Source organism: Salvelinus namaycush, unplaced genomic scaffold, assembly GCF_016432855.1.
Source record: "Salvelinus namaycush isolate Seneca unplaced genomic scaffold, SaNama_1.0 Scaffold165, whole genome shotgun sequence".
In the NCBI taxonomy this organism is placed as follows: domain Eukaryota; kingdom Metazoa; phylum Chordata; class Actinopteri; order Salmoniformes; family Salmonidae; genus Salvelinus; species Salvelinus namaycush.
In genome coordinates this window covers 71988-92875 of record NW_024058397.1, presented here as the reverse complement: position 1 = coordinate 92875, position 20888 = coordinate 71988, and the positions used below count along the sequence as shown (strand labels likewise).

The following is a 20888-nucleotide window of genomic DNA, read 5'->3' as shown; positions in this document are numbered from 1 at the left end:
CGCTCTGGATAAGAGCGTCTGCTCTTGGCCGGTAGGGATATCCTTGTCTCAGTATGTAAAAATGTAATAAAATGTATGCACTCTACTGTAAGTCGCTCTGGATAAGAGCGTCTGCTCTTGGCCGGTAGGGATATCCTTGTCTCAGTATGTAAAAATTTAATAAAATGTATGCACTCTACTGTAAGTCGCTCTGGATAAGAGCGTCTGCTAAATGACTAAAAATGTAAAAATGTAAAAATGTTAAAAGGTGAGTACATGGGGAAGTATATCTGTGCAGATTATCTGTCTATCTGGTCAACATTACTGATACAGGTCCCCCTCCACCCTCTGGTGGATCACTTGTCATTATGTCTCCAGAGAAACCTAGATTCAAATAAATGTCCTATTTATCAAATTACTATGAGAAGAATTAGGTGTTTTCGGCTGAATTTTGTTAGGTCCATATTGTTACAGAATCACTAAACAATGATTTAGATTTGTTAAGAACAAGTTGATTGACAAACTCATGAAAAACGTGAAAAATTGAATAAACCACCTTTGGGCTATGATCATTAATATACCTGGAATTAAAATGACCCCAGTCGATAGCTCTGCCACCTTTCTCTGTGGATGACGAATGATGAGAAACATACAGATTTTTATGGGGGATGTGGTAATCATATGCTAATGAGATAATACAAAATAAATGTGTGAAGCTTGAATTCAATTGCACACACTATGCATCCATTCCCCCTGTCACGAAGGGATTTATGGCTGAATTAAGATGAAATCGTCAACCCTGTTTAGGTCAAACCTGTTACTTCATTTGGCACTTAATAGGCACTTTGAATGTTAAAATTAGGTGACATTTTTAGTTTTTTTTAAATACATTTAAAGTTGTCTTAGCTGAGTACAATACATACATATTAAACCACAACAGTCTACTGAAATAGTATCATATATCTATTTACTTTAGAGGTTCACCTCTTTAACCCTTTTTGAATCACAAATTGATTCATTAAATTACCCCAAAAAGTTTGATCTAATTGTATTATTTTGAATCACCTACAGTATACATGTAATTATTTGTAACTTAATTTGTTTATTAATTCATCAAGGACCATGCTTAACGTTAATAGCATAAGTATTGTACCAGCTTCTGTATACAGTAGCTAATTTCCATCTGTGGTCACTGGGCAGAAAACATACTTCTGTTTTTTACTGTCTTTTCTTCTTTACCCAAGATAATACTATACCACATACAGCTCCCCCACACATTATAACTGATCCTGCTACCACAACCACTGCTGCTTCAGCAGCAATAAGTGCTGCAGTCCCAACTGTTACTGAAGATGCAACAAATATTTTCCTTATGGTTTCTTCAGCCCGTCTCCACCTTTCTTCCTTCTGTTTCTTCCTTTCTTCTTCCAATTTCTCCTCCATCTTTCTCCTACTCTCTTCCTCCATCTCCTCTCTCCTCCTCTTCTCCTCCTCTCTCAATTTCCTCTGGACCTCCTGGTACATCTCATTGGTGTAGTACTTTCCTCCATTCTTCTTCACCATCTCGTCTATCTTCTTCAGCAGCTCTTTGACCTGAAGACGGTCATCCCTCTGATCATTATTGAGACAATAGTACCTTCCCAAACAACTTTTGATCAGTTCCTGAAGTGCAACACAAGGATTCAGACACTCTTCAACTGATCTTTACCAGTGAACAGCACCATAGTGTACTTTGAGGCTTCTTCTCCAAAGTTCTCCTGGATCCACTTCACAGTGTTCCTCTCCTCTGTGAACCTCCCCAGTCTGATCACCAGCTGGAAGGTGTGGGTTCCTGGGACTGACATGTAGATGGCCTATTCTATCTCACTTTTCATCTCTTCTTCAGACATTGTTGTGTCATAGAGCCCCGGGGTGTCGATGACATCAATCATCCTCCCATCCACCACTCCACTCTGTTTCTCACATTTTTCAGTTACAGACACAAAGGAGGCTTCTTCTTCAAAGGCACCTCTCCCCAGGATGGTGTTTCCTGTTGCACTCTTCCCTGCTCCAGTCTTCCCCAGCAGAACTATCCTCAGGTTAGAGGGCTGCCCTGAAACTGTGGAAACAGACAAGAAATTATTGATTTTGTAATAATATTTTAAGATAAATGCACAACGCAGAGGACTAAAGGCCAAGAGGACTGAAAGTCAAGAGGACTAAAAGTCGATAGAGAACTAACGATCAATGGAAATAGTGTTTTTTCTGTAATAGCGAATAATTGATCAATGGGTCAGAGACATGGGAGGAATTTGTCTTGACATTGAGACTGAAATAGGCCATTGGCCCAGATTTATTGCAAGGAATTATAATTGGTCAACCACAGGCTAGGGTTGGGTTACAAAACTACATCCCGTTCCTTTGTTCTGCGGAGAGAATCACTGAAAGGAGAGAATAACTGAGGACAGGGGAGAATGAACATCTACCTCTCAGCATAACATCTATGATTTGTCCTCCTTGACTAAACCTATTTTTCTCCCGCTGATTTGCTTTGGGGTCTGTGTTATTGAAGAGTAACATCAACTGCTAACAAACCCTGTGTAAGTCCATGCATATAAATATATATATATGTGTGTGTGTGTGTGTGTGTGTGTGTGTGTGTGTGTGTGTGTGTGTGTGTGTGTGTGTGTGTGTGTGTGTGTGTGTGTGTGTGTGTGTGTGTGTGTGTGTGTGTGTGTGTGTGTGTGTGTCTGTACCTTGGCATTGACCAGTGAAGTCTTGCAGACAGTGTCAACAGGAACAGAGTCCTCAGAGTCCTTCCTCTTCCTCGTGCCATTACTACAACTGCAGCCAATCAAAAACATGGAAACAGACGATGACCTCATTACAAAATACAAAGTCCACATTTCTTGACTTATGCAGAGTGTTCGGCAAAGTTCCTACGTTTTTCTCAGCTACTTGACTTTCAAACAATAAAAACTATTAAACTATAAACTATAAAAGAGTAATGATATGTGGTATAACTGTGGATAAACAAAGTACATTTCCTAACAACATAGCCAACATCAGATCAACATAACGTACTCACATAGGGCGTATCAAATGACATTCTAAACATGGCTACTATTCTACCGTTGCCTGGCTGCTACTGTTAAGACGAGATAAACCAGTTAGAGGTGAACACTTAAACAACGTGTAAATCGGGAGGTGTCGGAACACAAAGGGTGTGTTCCTCTGCTCAGACGTTGCTGACGAATATGGTGAAAAATTGCAAGATTATGTTATAATACTTTTATTGCATCAAATGGTTGTTTTATGCAACAGAAAAGAAGATTCTTATAGCTATTGTGTGTTCTACTGAGGATGGCCTCTGGGAGATCACACTGACAGAGGAGATTTACGATGTCTTTTGGGTGATGAAACCTAAAGAGCATTCCAGAGAACATGAGTTAATGTTTCTGTTCTATACCGTACCAGGGAGACATGGCTCCAGTATGGAGTTGGGGTGCCAGATACTGGTCTTTACACAATGAAAACTGTTGACACAGCAGATACTGACTGCTATGAATTATAGGTGTCTTTCATACAAATCTTAACCTTTCAGTGATACCCATCCCGGATCCGGGAGCATCCTCATCAAAAAAGCTGACTAGCATAGCCTTGCCAAACGGGACAGGGATATCATATAATATAATTTCATGAAATCACAAGTCCAATACAGCAAATGAAAGATAAACATCTTGTGAATCCAGCCATCATTTCCGATTTTTTAAATGTTTTACAGCGAAAACACAATATGTATTTATATTAGCTCACCACAATAGCCAAAAACACAACGGCATATTTTCACCATGTTTCCAAGAAACATTCACCATGTTTCCACTAACCAAGAAACAACTTCATCAGATGACAGTCTTATGACATGTTAAACAATAAATCTATGTTTTGTTCGAAAATGTGCATATTTGAGGTATAAATCATAGTTTTACATTGCAGCTACCATAAAAAATATCACCAAAGCAGCCAGAATAATTACAGAGAGCAACGTGAAATACCTAAATACTCATCATAAAACATTCATGAAAAATACATGGTGTACAGCAAATGAAAGATAAACATCTTGTGAATCCAGCCAATATTTCAGATTTTTTAAGTGTTTTACAGCGAAAACACAATATAGCATTATATTAGCTTACCACAATAGCCAACCACACAAACACATTTATTCACAGCATAGATAGCATTCGCAAAAACCAGCAAAAGATATCAAATTAATCACTAACCTTCAACAACTTCATCAGATGACAGTCTTATAACATCAGGTTATACAAAACACTTATGTTTTGTTCGAAAATGTGCATATTTAGAGCTGCAAACCGTAGTTATACATTGTGAAAATGTAGCAACATTTCCCCAGAATGTCAGGAGCTATTTTGGACACTCACCTAATCTGACCAAAGAACTCATCATAAACTTTACTAAAAAATACATGTTGTACAGCAAATGAAAGATACACTGGTTCTTAATGCAACCGCCGTGTTAGATTTTTTAAAATAACTTTACCATAACAAACAGCTTGCGTTATTGCGAGACAGCGCCCGCCAAAACGGCGGAGAATAGAAATAGCATTTTCCACAGAAATAGGAAATAACATCATAAATTGTTCTTACTTTTGCTGAGCTTCCATCAGAATCTTGTACAAGGAGTCCTTGGTCCAGAATAAATCGTTGTTTGGTTTTAGAATGTCCTTTTCTCCTGTCGAATTCGCGCCACAATGCTAGCCAATGTTGATGACGTTCCCATTTTCTCTCGACGCAAAGAACGGAAAACTCCAAAAGTCCCAATAAACGTTGAATAATCTGATAAAACTCGGTTGAAAAAACATACTTTACGATGTTATTATCACATGTATCAAATAAAATCAGAGCCGGAGATATTAGCCGTGTATACCGAACGCTTATCAGAAGACAATATGGAGGTGCTTCGCGCGTCTTGGTAGAGAAAGGAAATTCCTGACCTGCCACTCCAAAAGCTCTTGTTCGACCTCAGATCAAGCTAGACACCCCATTCCACCTTCCACTGCCTGTTGACATCTAGTGGAAGGCGTATGAAGTGCATGTATATCGATAAATATAAGCCAGTTGAATAGGCAGGCCCTGAAACAGAGCCCAATTTTCAGAATTTTCACTTCCTGTCTGGAAGTTTGCTGCCAAATGAGTTCTGTTTTACTCACAGATATAATTCAAACAGTTTTAGAAACTTGAGAGTGTTTTCTATTCAATCGGAATAATAATATGCATATTGTATGATCTAGAATAGAGTACGAGGCCGTTTAAATTGGGCACGATTTTTTCCAAAGTGAAAATAGCGCCCCCCTATTGACAAGAAGTTATTAATATGCCTTCTTCTTCTTTTAATACATGCAGATAAATGAAAGTCAGTTATTAAATAAAGAGCTGATTTCTGCTGGGGTTATATAGACAAAATCATTTACACCTAATCTACATACAGTATGTACATTAGGAACAGAGCAATTACACATAAAAAGAATGATGTGTTAAATCGTGATAATAATAACAATACTGCTATCAGACGTAGTGTTGTTATGAAGACAAATTAGTCAACTAGAAATTTTAAAGACATTATTACATGAATGATATTAGTGCATTTAGTTTGGACAGATAATTCTACAGATATCGTCACATTTGAGGGGTGAATCTTAACTTCCAATTCTAAGTAAATTAAAGTGTCCATTCGACATCAATACAACACGATGAGAAAATTTGATCCAAGTGGAAATTAGGATTCAACCCATTATCACCAAAGTCATATGATTGATCTATTGTCTTTCGCTATAATGCTGGAATCCGTAATGGTAATACTGCCACGTCCGTTTGCGCTATTACAAAAACAAAGAAGTTACTTCAAACAACGGACCCAAAGAATTCCCCATTATAGAACAGCAGAGTGTGTACTGCAATGTTTTAGTAACACGATGCTGGATGCTCCTTTATTCTGTTTGCCTTTATAATACAGTTAATGCATCAAATGGTTGTTTTATGGAGTAGAACAGGGTTCTTAGAACACTCTCATCTGTGTGTGATCTTCTGAATTGGGCCTCTGGGGCTTAATGCTGACAGTGGATTTACGATGCCTTTGGTGATAAAAACATAAAGACCGCATTCCATGGCATGAGTTGGTGTTTGTTTGCCGGGAGGTACCAGGGTGGAGATGGCTCCGGTATGGATAATGATGAGGAGAAGCTTGTTTTGGGGGCCAGACCCTGGTTTCTACACGATGAGAACAGTCTTTACAGCAGATACTGTCTGCTGTGAATTATTAGTATCTTTCATACAAATCCTAACCTTGTGACACATTACATACATCTGTTGTTAGTCATGAATATTCAGGAGGATGTAATTTGATATAAAATCCTGTGGCTCAAATCTGCTCGTTGGGCTCTCAACGAATCATCTAGGGGTGGTTCATCGACCAGCTTCATTATTGCAATAATTAATCGATGTTATTAATACGTTTTGAATAAAGTAATATCCTGATTGGTGATTGACCTTGTCTCCTTATTATTGATTAGTATTTCCACGACACGTTACATCAACAACAACAAAAACAATACCAAATGTCCTGGGCCGAACAGTGGCGCTCTTTTCCCTGATGCATATTACAGCTGAATCACTGATGGGACAATAGCCAACAAAGGTGTAAATGTCTATGATCTATGCTAACTGGTAATGCTCCAAAGCCTTGTGACTGTGATTTATGCTAACTGGTAATGCTCCAAAGCCTTGTGACTGTGATTTATGCTAACTGGTAATGCTCCAAAGCCTTGTGACTGTGATTTATGCTAACTGGTAATGCTCCAAAGCCTTGTGACTGTGATTTTTGCTAACTGGTAATGTTCCAAAGCCTTGTTACTGTGATCTATGCTAACTAGTAATGCCCCAAAGCCTTGTGACTGTGATGTATGCTTACTGGTAATGCTCCAAAACCTTGTGACTATGGTCTATGCTAACTGGTAATGTTCCGAAGCCTTGTGACTGTGGTTATGCCTGCACAAACCAGATATACCTCTCTCATTGTTTTTTGTCTTTGGTAAGTTAACAAAGGATTTAAAATATTTACTTGTGTCACGCCCTGACCTTAGAGATCCTTATTTATTCTCTATGTTTGGTTAGGTCAGGGTGTGACTCGGGTGGGAAAATCTATGTTTCTATTTCTTTGTTGTTTTGCCGAGTGTGGTTCCCAATCAGAGGCAGCTGTCTATCGTTGTCTCTGATTGGGGATCATATATAAGTTGTCATTTTCCGTTTGGGTTTTGTGGGGTGTTGTTTTTTGTTTAGGTTGTTTCCCTGACGGAACTGTGCGTTTTCGTTTTCTCTTTTTGTCATTTTGTTTGAGTGTTTTAAAGAGAATTAAATCATGAACACTTTCCACGCTGCGCTTTGGTCTCATTCCAATGACGAACGTGACACCTTGGGCTATTTTTTCATTTGCTGTACAATCAGACTTAAACAAAATTACAAATCAGGGTCATTATATTGCAATGACAAAACTTAATTATTTGCCATGACAAAAAATCTTAAGTTTCAATGCATTTGAGGACCAGATAATTCACAATTACCAGGATTAAATAAATTCAAAAGATGTTGGCTATAATCGTTCTTTGGGGTGATGCATAATGACAACTCAAAAGTTATTTAAATTTGATCAAATTCAATTGATTGGTGTTGAAATACTGTGCAAAATAGAATAACACATTTTATATTTCGTTCTCCTATCACATGTCATATTACAGAATAAACAGCATTATAAAACAAGTATTTTAGTTCTGGCTTTTACCTTGCTTGCCGTTGACTGTCATTTTCGGCTTTGTCTTCCTTGGTTGTGTTCAGTTGAGAGGGATATACCTGCAGAGCTACGACAACAAAGTTAACTTCTTTGGGATAGGGGGCAGCATTGGGAAGTTTGGATGAAAAGCGTGCCCATAGTAAACTGCCTGTTACTCAGGCCCAGAAGCTATGATATGCATATACTGTGTAGATTTGGATAGAAAACACTCTAAAGTTTCCAAAACAGTTAAAATAATGTCTGTGAGTATAACAGAACTCATATAGCAGGCGAAAACCTGAGAAAAATCCAACCAGGAAGTGGGGAAATTGTAGTTTTGTAGTTTTCATTTCAACCTCTATTGAATATCCAGTGTCTGTGGGGTCAAATTGCACTTCCCAAGGCTTCCAGCAGATGTCAACAGTCTTTAGAAGTTGTTTCCAGACTTCTATTGAGAAAGGCAGTCGAATAAGACCAGTTTCATTAGGTGGTTCGCCTGAGGACAATGGGATGTTTACCTCTCGGGCAAGTGGGCGAGCCGGTCGTTCCTTTTCCTCTGTAATGGAAACGCTATTGTCCGGTTGAAATATTATTACATATTTATGATAAAAAGACCCTAAGGATTGATTGAAAACATCTTTTGACATGTTTTTACTAACTGTAATGGAGCTTTTTGACTTTTCGTCTAGATAATGGTAACGCGCTTTGTGCTTTTGGATTTGTGTACTAAACGCGCGAACAAAACAGAGTTATTTGGACTTTATCGATGGACTTTATCGAACAAAACAAACATTTCTTGTGGAACTGGGAGTCTTGCGAGTGCATTCCGATGAAGATCAGCAAAGGTAAGAGAAGATTTATAATGCAATTTATGACTTTTGTTGACTCCACAACTTGGCTGGTAACTGTATAGCTTGCTTTGATGGCTGATCGCTGTACTCAGAATATTGAATAATGTGCTTTCGCCGGAAAGCTTTTTTGAAATCTGACAAAGCGTTTGCATTAGAAAGAAGTGTATCTTTAATTCTATGTAAAACAATTGTATCTTTCATCAAAGTATATGATGAGTATTTCTGTAAATTGATGTGGCTCTGTGCAAATTAACCGGATGTTTTGGAGGCAAAGCCTTACTGAACATAACGCGCCAAATGTAAACTGAGGTTTTTGGATATAAATATGAACTTGATCGAACAAAACATACATGTATTGTGTAACATGTTGTCCCGGGAGTGTCATCTGATGAAGAATATCAAAGGTTATTGATTCATTTTATCTCTATTTCTGCTTTTTGTGACTCCTCTCTTTGGTTGGAAAATGGCTGTATGCTTTCTGTGACTAGTTGCTGACCTAACATAATGATATGTTGTGCTTTTGCCGAAAACCCTTTTTGAAATCGGACACTGTGGTTGGATTAACGAGAAGTTTATCTTTAAAAAGGTGTATAATACTTGTATGTTTGAGAAATTTGAATTATGAGATTTCTGTTGTTTTGAATTTCGTGCCCTGCAATTTCACTGACTGTTGGCGAGGGGTTCCCAGACAGGTTAACGTGGAACCGTCGTCCTCACGTCCTCGGAAAGGCTGAAGGCCTCGCGTACTTGGAACAGCTTATTATCTGAATCCTTCTGACATCGGACCATCGCCCTAATGTACCCGGAACAGCAAGTTATTCGCCCTTTTAACGCAGAGGCTGCAGGACTCGCGTTCTCGGAACAGGAGGTTACATTTTCGTCAAGGGCTTATATAGTGGAGGGAGAAAAGGGTGTGTTTCATAGTTTATAACCAATGTCTCTTCACAGGGGCGGGCCACTGATTGAGAAGAGCTCTAACCTTATGAAAACCCAATTCTATAATTTGGAAGCTAAAATTACAATTCATCTTTTCACAAATAGTTTCATATTTAAACATTTAAATTGCACAACAATTCCATGTGAATTTGATAACTATAATGTGTAGACTTTCCATGATACAGTTTGTCATCCTATCATTAATAAGAATGTCTCAAATGACAACCGAACTGACATCATATTCATTAAGTACCAACGTATATTTTCAACTGGTTGGATTACCGAAATATGGTTCCTTTCCCCCCAACTTTTGATGTTCCCCGACTCTCTATGTTTAACAAAGGCTTTTCAAGAGTCCTTCAGTAGAGTCAAGAGAGGAAAGGGAGAAAGGTATTTATGGAGGGGTCATAAACCTTAGCCTGTGGGTAACGTCATGAGAGTCCCCTCATGTTGGGTTCAATCTTGCGATTAACCTGCACGTTGCAAACCAACATAAAAATGACCGTGGGTTGTCCTGGTTGTGGACCATTGGACCAACCCCCTTTCCTTTGTGTTACCAGCCGTCATGTCGGCTCCGTCCACCAGGGATGTTTTCTGTATGACATAATTTGCATTCTGCATTCTGGCGCCCGTAATGTACTAGTTACATAGGTGGGCCCATAATGTACTAGTTACATAGGTGGGCCCATAATGTACTAGTTACATAGGTGGGGCCCATGAAGACAATACATCTCTTGGCACTGAATAGATTCATACTATAGTCAGACAGGAAGAAATACTTTAACTTCTCCAGCGAACCAACACTGGAATGAATGTAGTCCAACAAGAAAGACAGAAGAAACAACTCCTTACAACACTGTTCAATTGAAATGGGACACCTTTCCCTTATCCAGATTGACATTCCTCTAAACTGTGAAGTAAAAGTGAGTTTAACATCATCACTCCCTTGTTCCAGCTTAATCTGTTCACTATCACATAGAGACAGATGAGATTCTTGCAGAAAGCATTAAGGCTTTTCAGATATATACTTTCTTGTGCAGGCCAAACTGTTAGGACGCTATAGAGGGAAGTAGGCAAAAATTAAAACAATTTCAAAAATGTAAAAAAATAGTAAAATAAAGAAAAACCCTTGAATGAGTAGGTGTGTCCAAACTTTTGACTGGTACTGTATATCAGCTTCATATCAAAATGTTGAAAATAGCATGAGATTAGCTGGGTACGTCTCACGTTACTGTGTCCGGTTACATATCTATCGCCATAGGATGCTGGGAAATCCTGCCTAAAATGTAATTTGCTCATCAGAGTGTCTGTTATATTCCTGTGGAAGGATACGCCTGACTGTCTCGACTACAACACTGCCCTCTGGTGACATGGTAGGGCCCTGTGTTTTGGTTGATCATGTCACATGACCTAGATTTAAACTTTTATTTAAAGCCTTTTCCGGAAATAAGAATTAGACCAAAACTTTAAGGAATTGTCTGAAGATGGTGCTGGACCATCTGACATAAAAGAAAAAGGGGACAGTTTGATGAAAAATATTTAAGTAAAGGTTAATATCCAGGTCATGTGACATAATCAACCAAAACACATGACCTCATGATGTATTCTCATCATGTTGGAAGTTCGGGACCGCTGAGTTAAAATGAACCTTATAAAATGAACCTGAAAATTAAGTTATTTGAATAGAGCTTTGTATTGGTTGATTCTGATACCTCCCAAGTGGGAAACTCCAACTCTTCCACCTAGGTTAGCAAGTGGGAAACTCCAACTCTTCCACCTAGGTTAGCAAGTGGGAAACTCCAACTCTTCCACCTAGGTTAGCAAGTGGGAAATGTCTGAGTTCCCAACATGACGTGAAGTTGGCGTTAGACAGGGGGAATTGCCAAAGTAAACTTTTCAGATTCCACTGCAAAGTATGCATCCTTACAGTAATTGACAATAAAATGTGGACTTTATTTAGAAATCTACTATATAATGTTGATACATTCTCTGTAACAAGGTTTTGGTATTCTCTGAAACACTGAAAGTCTATCTGTAAATGTTGATAGTACTAATATTGTATCCTAAATGTATATATTCACATAATGTAAAAATACTCACACTGTATATGTATAGACCAAGCTGTAGATTTAGAATTAAACTAAACAGAGCCTGTTATAAGTAGTAATGGAGCTTGATCAGTTGCAACAGTTTTATGATGCAGTCTGCTGTAAATGGGCCTGTCCTTAACCTTACTTACTGTATATCTTGTGAAAGTTGTATGGTGCTGCTGTAAATGGGCCTGTCCTTAACCTTACTTACTGTATATCTTGTGAAAGGATGAAAAAGTATGAATAAATGAATCAAAATAAAGTTTTTAAATGAAAATATATGAATCAAAATGTGAATATGTTGGTAAGACGTTTTAGAAAAGTAATAATTCCCTCGAAGCCGGTGCTTGGATATATAGGCACGGTTTGCAACAGCAGTGGCACCGTTTGCAACACCTAACACCCCTAACACCTAACACCGTGCCAATAACACTCGTTTGTCACTTAATTCGAATTTTCTACTCAGCAATTTGACTCAGGGCTCGCAGGACAGGCAGAGGGTGAATTCTGATTGGGTGTCGCTGTATATCAACCTCCTCCTGACAAATTCACCCTGTCTGTCTGCCCAGAATCAGAAGGTAGACCACATCTCTGATGAAATGAAATTCATTCTGATTGGGTGTTGCTATTATCAAGCTCCGCCTGAACACTCAACATTGGCTGTCTGCCCAGAAACTCAAAGCCCACAGCTCTGAGTAAAATGACATGTCACACACAGACACCATCTTCAGGGGGAAAGGTTGAATGAAATAAAAATGCTTTAGGAAATGTAAGTATATAGCTGCCTAGCCTGGTCCCAGATCTGTTTGTACTCTTTTCCAACTACTGCTCAGTGGCACCCTCAGCAGGGTCTGAAATAAACTTTTTGGGACCCAACACAGGCATCTATTTTACTCCAGCTGTGTTAGGTTAACTCAGTCTCTACCTGAGGCTCTACCTCTGTCCCTACAGTAGACCTACACCAGTGGTTCTCAACCAGGACTCTGTCTCTACAGTAGACCTCCACCAGTGGTTCTCAACCAGGACTCTGTCTCTACAGTAGACCTACACCAGTGGATATCAACCAGGACTCTGTCCCTACAGTAGACATACACCAGTGGATATCAACCAGGACTCTGTCCCTACAGTAGACCTACACCAGTGGATATCAACCAGGACTCTGTCCCTACAGTAGACCTACACCAGTGGATATCAACCAGGACTCTGTCTCTACAGTAGACCTACACCAGTGGATATCAACCAGGACTCTGTCCCTACAGTAGACCTACACCAGTGGATATCAACCAGGACTCTTTTCCTATAGTAGACCTACACCAGTGGTTCTCAACCAGGACTCTGTCCCTACAGTAGACCTACACCAGTGGATATCAACCAGGACTCTGTCTCTACAGTAGACCTCCACCAGTGGATATCAACCAGGACTCTGTTCCTACAGTAGACCTACACCAGTGGATATCAACCAGGACTCTGTCCCTACAGTAGACCTACACCAGTGGATATCAACCAGGACTCTGTCCCTACAGTAGACCTACACCAGTGGATATCAACCAGGACTCTGTCTCTACAGTAGACCTCCACCAGTGGATATCAACCAGGACTCTGTCCCTACAGTAGACCTACACCAGTGGATATCAACCAGGACTCTGTCCCTACAGTAGACCTACACCAGTGGATATCAACCAGGACTCTGTCTCTACAGTAGACCTACACCAGTGGATATCAACCAGGACTCTGTCCCTACAGTAGACCTATACCAGTGGATATCAACCAGAACTCTGTCTCTACAGTAGACCTACACCAGTGGATATCAACCAGGACTCTGTCCCTACAGTAGACCTCCACCAGTGGATATCAACCAGGACTCTGTCCCTACAGTAGACCTACACCAGTGGATATCAACCAGGACTCTGTCCCTATAGTAGACCTACACCAGTGGTTCTCAACCAGGACTCTGTCCCTGCAGTAGACCTACACCAGTGGATATCAACCAGGACTCTGTCCCTACAGTAGACCTTCACCAGTAGATATCAACCAGGACTCTGTCCCTACAGTAGACCTACACCAGTGGATATCAACCAGGACTCTGTCCCTACAGTAGACCTACACCAGTGGATATCAACCAGGACTCTGTCCCTACAGTAGACCTACACCAGTAGATATCAACCAGGACTCTGTCCCTACAGTAGACCTCTACCAGTGGAGATCAACCAGGACTCTGTTCCTACAGTAGACCTGTACCAGTGGATATCAACCAGGACTCTGTCCCTACAGTAGACCTAGACCAGTGGATATCAACCAGGACACTGTCCCTACAGTAGACCTACACCAGAGGATATCAACCAGGACTCTGTCCCTACAGTAGACCTACACCAGTGGATATCAACCAGGACTCTGTCCCTACAGTAGACCTACACCAGTGGATACCAACCAGGACTCTGTCTCTACAGTAGACCTACACCAGTGGATATCAACCAGGACTCTGTCCCTATAGTAGACCTACACCAGTGGATATCAACCTGGACTCTGTCTCTACAGTAGACCTACACCAGTGGATATCAACCAGGACTCTGTCTCTACAGTAGACCTACACCAGTGGATCTCAACCAGGACTCTGTCCCTACAGTAGACCTACACCAGTGGATATCAACTAGGACTCTGTCCCTACAGTAGACCTACACCAGTGGATATCAACCAGGACTCTGTCCCTACAGTAGACCTACACAAGTGGATATCAACCAGGACTCTGTCCCTACAGTAGACCTACACCAGTGGATATCAACCAGGACTCTGTCCCTACAGTAGACCTCCACCAGTGGATATCAACCAGGACTATGTCCCTACAGTAGACCTACACCAGTGGATATCAACCAGGACTCTGTCCCTACAGTAGACCTACACCAGTGGTTCTCACCCAGGACTCTGTCCCTACAGTAGACCTACACCAGTAGATATTAACCAGGACTCTGTTCCTACAGTAGACCTACACCAGTGGATATCAACCAGGACTCTGTCCCTACAGTAGACATACACCAGTGGATATCAACCAGGACTCTGTCCCTACAGTAGACCTACACCAGTGGATATCAACCAGGACTCTGTCTCTACAGTAGACCTCCACCAGTGGATATCAACCAGGACTCTGTCCCTACAGTAGACCTACACCAGTGGATATCAACCAGGACTCTGTCCCTACAGTAGACCTACACCAGTGGATATCAACCAGGACTCTGTCTCTACAGTAGACCTACACCAGTGGATATCAACCAGGACTCTGTCCCTACAGTAGACCTATACCAGTGGATATCAACCAGGACTCTGTCCCTACAGTAGACCTACACCAGTGGATATCAACCAGGACTCTGTCCCTACAGTAGACCTCCACCAGTGGATATCAACCAGGACTCTGTCCCTACAGTAGACCTACACCAGTGGATATCAACCAGGACTCTTTTCCTATAGTAGACCTACACCAGTAGTTCTCAACCAGGACTCTGTCCCTACAGTAGACCTACACCAGTGGATATCAACCAGGACTCTGTCCCTACAGTAGACCTACACCAGTGGATATCAACCAGGACTCTGTCCCTACAGTAGACCTACACCTGTGGATATCAACTAGGACTCTGTCCCTACAGTAGACCTACACCAGTGGATACCAACCAGGACTCTGTCCCTACAGTAGACCTACACCAGTAGATATCAACCAGGACTCTGTCCCTACAGTAGACCTCTACCAGTGGAGATCAACCAGGACTCTGTTCCTACAGTAGACCTGTACCAGTGGATATCAACCAGGACTCTGTCCCTACAGTAGACCTAGACCAGTGGATATCAACCAGGACACTGTCCCTACAGTAGACCTACACCAGAGGATATCAACCAGGACTCTGTCCCTACAGTAGACCTACACCAGTGGATATCAACCAGGACTCTGTCCCTACAGTAGACCTACACCAGTGGATACCAACCAGGACTCTGTCTCTACAGTAGACCTACACCAGTGGATATCAACCAGGACTCTGTCCCTATAGTAGACCTACACCAGTGGATATCAACCTGGACTCTGTCTCTACAGTAGACCTACACCAGTGGATATCAACCAGGACTCTGTCTCTACAGTAGACCTACACCAGTGGATATCAACCAGGACTCTTTTCCTATAGTAGACCTACACCAGTGGATATCAACCAGGACTCTGTCCCTACAGTAGACCTACACCAGTGGATATCAACCAGGACTCTGTCCCTACAGTAGACCTACACAAGTGGATATCAACCAGGACTCTGTCCCTACAGTAGACCTACACCAGTGGATATCAACCAGGACTCTGTCCCTACAGTAGACCTCCACCAGTGGATATCAACCAGGACTCTGTCCCTACAGTAGACCTACACCAGTGGATATCAACCAGGACTCTGTCCCTACAGTAGACCTACACAAGTGGTTCTCAACCAGGACTCAGTCCCTACAGTAGACCTACACCAGTGGATATCAGCCAGGACTCTGTCCCTACAGTAGACCTCCACCAGTGGATATCAACCAGGACTCTGTTCCTACAGTAGACCTCCACCAGTGGATATCAACCAGGACTCTGTCTCTACAGTAGACCTACACCAGTGGATATCAACCAGGACTCTGTCTCTACAGTAGACCTCCACCAGTGGATATCAACCAGGACTCTGTCCCTACAGTAGACCTACATCAGTGGATATCAACCAGGACACTGTTCCTACAGTAGACCTCCTTCAGTGGATATCAACCAGGACTCTGTTCCTACAGTAGACCTCCTTCAGTGGATATCAACCAGGACTCTGTTCCTACAGTAGACCTCCACCAGTGGTCTCAACCAGGACTCTGTTCCTACAGTAGACCTCTACCAGTGGAAATCAACCAGGACTCTGTCCCTACAGTAGACCTACACCAGTGGTTCTCAACCAGGACTCTGTTCCTACAGTAGACCTACACCAGTGGATATCAACCAGGACTCTGTTCCTACAGTAGACCTACACCAGTGGATATCAACCAGGACTCTGTCCCTACAGTAGACCTACACCAGTGGATATCTAACAGGACTCTGTCCCTACAGTAGACCTACACCATTGGATATCTAACAGGACTCTGTCCCTACAGTAGACCTACACCAGTGGATATCAACCAGGACTCTGTCCCTACAGTAGACCTACACCAGTGGATATCAACCAGGACTCTGTTCCTACAGTAGACCTCCACCAGTGGATATCAACCAGGACTCTGTCCCTACAGTAGACCTACACCAGTGGATATCAACCAGGACTCTGTTCCTACAGTAGACCTACACCAGTGGATATCAACCAGGACTCTGTCCCTACAGTAGACCTACACCAGTGGATATCAACCAGGACTCTGTCTCTACAGTAGACCTACACCAGTGGATATCAACCAGGACTCTGTCCCTACAGTAGACCTACACCAGTGGATATCAACCAGGACTCTGTCCCTACAGTAGACCTACACCAGTGGTTCTCAACCAGGGCTGATGGACCCCTAAGGGTACTTGGCCTTTCTAAAGGGGGTACTTGGGCTTTCTAAAGGGGGTACGCGAGAAGACTCATTATTTACCGGTAAAATTGAATGATTGTTTACTTCAGAGGTAATCCGGGCTGAGCAGAATGTACTTGGTGGTACAGTAACTGAAAAAGGTTGAGAAACACTGGGCTTCTCATCTAGTGTTGTGTTCAAGGTCACCAATCGAAGGACCCATCAGACTTAATAGGGGAAAACACTCAAAGAATAATGATGAGTTCAGTTGTTAAAAAGTATTTATTACAAACTCCTCACAATAGCTTGCATATATTTGTATATTTTTCCTTCAGCAATAATTGTGTTTTAATTAGGCCACGGGTGCCGCTAGCGGCACTCCTCCCACATTCCACTGAAAAGGCAGAGCGGCAAATTCAAAAAAAACATTTTTTTTAAATATTTAACTTTCACACATTAACAAGTCCAATACAGCATATGAAAGGTACACATCTTGTGAATTAAGCCAACATGTCCGATTTTTAAAATGTTTTACAGGGAAGACAAAATATGTAAATCTATTAGCTAACCACGTTAGCAAAAGACACCACTTTCTAACACCATCAGTTATTTACTCCATCACCAGCTATCACTAATTCGACCAAATTAAGATATATATAGCCACTAACCAAGAAACAACTTCATAAGATGACAGTCTGATAACATATTTATTGTATAGCATATGTTTTTTTTGAAAAATGTGCATTTTTATGGTATAAATCATAAATTACATTTCAGCTACAATCAGAAATTGCACCGAAAGCAGCCATAACATTTACAGACACCAACGTCAAATACCTAATTACTCCTCATAAAACATTTCTGAGAAATACATACTGTGCAGCAGTTGAAAAACAGGATTCTTGTGATTCCAGACAATATTTCCGATTTATTAAATGTTTTACAGCGAAAACAAAAATGTAGCGCTATATTAGCATAGCCACGCCAGCCAGACACACTTGGGCGCGTGCGACCAGTTGACATGCACGACAGATATATGAAATAACATTATAAATTGGGTCTTACTTTTGCTGATCTTTCATCAGAATGTTGATCAAGGTGTCCTTTGTCCTGATGAGTCGTTCAATCCATTCATAATGGCAACTTTCCCTCTTCATTTAGCAAGGGTACTAGTCGAGTGGCACGGATCTCTCCAACGTAAACAAAGTCACAGAACGGAACACGGCAAAACTCCCGAAAAAATTCAAATAATCTGATTAAACTATATTGAAAAAACATACATTACGATGATATGGTCTCATTTATCAAATCAAATCCGAGCTGGAGATAGTTCACATCCGAAACGGCAGCAAAACAAAACACAATCTCTCTTCCAAGTCGCGCGCTTCAGACTTCCGGAAATTGACGGTCACGTCAAAGAAATAGGTCTTATTTCACGTCAGAACAAGATAAACACAAAATTTCTCCTCTGACGTCCTCTTGACACCCAGAGGAAGGCGTATGAGGTGTGTTTCGGGTCATAGGTGGCATGACCATGTATAGGCAGAGCGTTGAAGCGAGCATAGACATCTTGCATTCTACTTCCTGGTCAGGGAAAGTGCTGCCAAATGACTTCTGTATCACTCAGAGAAAAAATTAAAACGGTTTTAGAAACTAGAGACTGTTTTCTATCCAATAGTATTAACAATATGCATATTGTAAGAGCAAAAATTGATTAAGAGGCCGTTTGAAAATTGGCACATATTTTCCAGTTTTTCCAATACGCCCCCTGCAGCCCTAACAGGTTAAAACAAAAGACAGTGACCTAAACAAGTGTCTGGACCTCTGTTATGGTTACACCCCAGGTGTAATATTTTCTAAGACACTACCCAATCTTGGGGGTTCGGATCATAACATGGTTCAGCTCATCCCAGTCTACAAAGCACGTCTGCCGCAAGAGAAGGCTAAAAAGGTGGAGATTAAAAGCTGGACTCCTGAAGCGACTGAAGCCCTCCAGGACTGTTTTGAGTCCACTGACTAGGCGGCCCTAATGGACAGATCCAATGACCTGGAAGAGGCAGCAGATATCGTCTCTGAGTACGTTAGTTTCTGTGAAGATCTCATTATTCCCAAAAAGAAAGTTAAGATCTTCCCCAATAATAAACCGTGGGTAACTCAGGAATTAAAAGAGCTCCTCAACCAGAAAAAAATTGTGATTAACTCTGGTGGCAGTAAAGAGGAAACGAAAAATATTCAGAGGCAAATTAAAAGCAAAATTAAGGCAGCATACAAAGACAAATTAGAAAACCTCTTCAAGGACGGTAGGAAAGCCTGGCAAGGGCTACAAACCATCACAGGCTACAAACCAAAGAGACATTGCATGACCGTCGAAAATGACCTTGCTTTTGCAAATGATTTGAACAGTTTCTATTGTAGGTTTGACGTGTGATTTTACATCGCTGCGGTAAGTGGCGTTGGAAAGTATAGACAGCTTACCAGCTGTTGATATACAGATCTCTGTGAATGACGTCAAGCAATACTTTCAACGTGTCAACCCACGAAAATCATATGGTCCAGACGGCGTCAGCAGCAAGGCACTTCAGGCATGTGCAGACCAGCTGGCTTTACCATTCCAGAAGCTGTTCCAGCTGTCACTGAACCGTGGGATAATTCCAGACTTATGGAAGAAGTTGCTGATTGTCCCAATACCTAAAAACAACAGGCCAAAAGAAAATAACGATTTACGCCCTGTAAATCCACCAACCTGTACACTTGACATCTGTACTTATGAAATGTTTTGAAAAAATAATATTTCAAAAACATATTCTCTCTGGTCTCTCATCCCAATTAGACTCAAACCACTTGGCCTACCGTGCCTCCATGAGTGTTGATGATGCGTTACTGGTCATTCTGAACAATATCTACCAACATTTAGAAAAGGCAAGTAGCCTAGTGAAAATTGTATTCATTGACTTAAGTAACGTGTTTAACACCATCCAACCCCACCTACTGGTGGATAAACTGGTGAATTTGGATGTCAACTCTCTACTGATCAAGTGGATTAATTAATAGTTTCCTTGTGAACCATACTCAACAAGTGAAGTTTAACTCCGCCATCTTTACACCTAGAACTGTGAATACGGGAGCCCCTCAAGGTTGCGTACTTTCACCGATACTGTACACACTGTAGACAAGCCTCTGACTCAGCCCACAAGAGTTTTAAATATGCAGATGACACTGCTGTTGTGGGTTTCCTCCACCCAGACCAAGCCTCACTTCAAGGTTTTGACAGAGAAGCGGCAAAATTCATCCAGTGATGTGTAAATAACTTTCTTGAAATAAACATTAAGAAAACAAAAGATATGGAAAATGATTTCAGAAGGAAACAAAACTCTACTACCCCCTTCGAAGATCAATGGGGAATCAGTGGATAGAGTGACCAGATATAAGTACCTGGGAATCGAAATGACTATGACTATGCCTTTGCAAAGATAAAGTAATTGCAACAGAGAAGGTTTTTTTTACGCAAACTGAACCATTTTAATGTCAACCGCCATATCTTCCAAACGTTCTATAAATTTGTCCTGCAGAGGGTGCTGTCCTTTAGTCTGATATGTTCTATAAATCTGTCCTGCAGAGGGTGCTGTCCTTTAGTCTGATATGTTCTATAAATCTGTCCTGCAGAGTGTGCTGTCCTTTAGTCTGATCTGTT

The 20888-nt window shown here is 41.2% G+C and overlaps 1 pseudogene; it reads right to left on the bottom strand.

Annotated features, from left to right (window-relative positions):
- Positions 1–1458: 1458 nt before the first annotated feature.
- Positions 1459–2794, bottom strand: LOC120037240 (annotated as a pseudogene).
- Positions 2795–20888: the final 18094 nt, after the last annotated feature.